This window comes from Medicago truncatula, chromosome 2 (genome assembly GCF_003473485.1).
Source record: "Medicago truncatula cultivar Jemalong A17 chromosome 2, MtrunA17r5.0-ANR, whole genome shotgun sequence".
In the NCBI taxonomy this organism is placed as follows: domain Eukaryota; kingdom Viridiplantae; phylum Streptophyta; class Magnoliopsida; order Fabales; family Fabaceae; genus Medicago; species Medicago truncatula.
Window position 1 is genome coordinate 37,231,534 of NC_053043.1, and position 861 is coordinate 37,232,394.

Below are 861 nucleotides of genomic sequence, written 5' to 3' on the forward strand. Positions count from 1 at the left end.
ACCTGTGCGGAGCACGGGTCGATGGTCCGGTAATGTATAACTAAAAGAGTAATGATATTTGTATAACCAATTTTGTACAACAATTTTTTCTCTATTTTTATTGGACAAAAATAATAGAGAGAGAAAGAAAAAAAAGAGAATAAAAAAACATGTGAGTATGAGAGAGAGTTGTTTCAAAAGTTGTCAAAAAGTGATTGTACACATATCATTTCTCTAACTAAAGAAACATGTACGTCACACCCACCAACCCCCCCCACACACACACACACACACACCCCCCCACACACCCACCCACCCCCCGGTTTTTTTTCTTTTTTCGTCTTGCTATCAAGTAGCTTTCTCATTTCCCTAGTACGTAGAAAATACAAAATGGAATCACCTATTTAGTAAGCCTAGAGAGATTAAAAGCTAAATAAATATAACTCAAAGTTCTTTTAAAAAAGAAAAAATTATACCTCGAAGTATAACTTTCTTCTACACCTATTTACATTCAATTGTATCTAAGAGCTGATATTGGAACAACCTTACAACACCGCATAACATTTTGTCTTCGCATCATTTACTCTTTCTTAAATAAAAAAAAATCAATTAATTTATTTCAAAAAATATAGTCATATGATTCGAAATATGTTACAAACACTAAGTCTTTTTTTAACAAAAAAAAGGAGAAGGAATAAATTAATTGACACTAATGACAAATTTATAAGTGTCTCTACTAGGGGAATTTAAACTGTATCAAAGTTAAATGATTTTCTATGTTGATAAACATCTGGCATGGGAGTTTTAAACTCCAAAGTGTGTTTCTTTAACAGATCGATCATCATGAATGTTTCAAGTGTAATAATTCTAATACGACTGCGA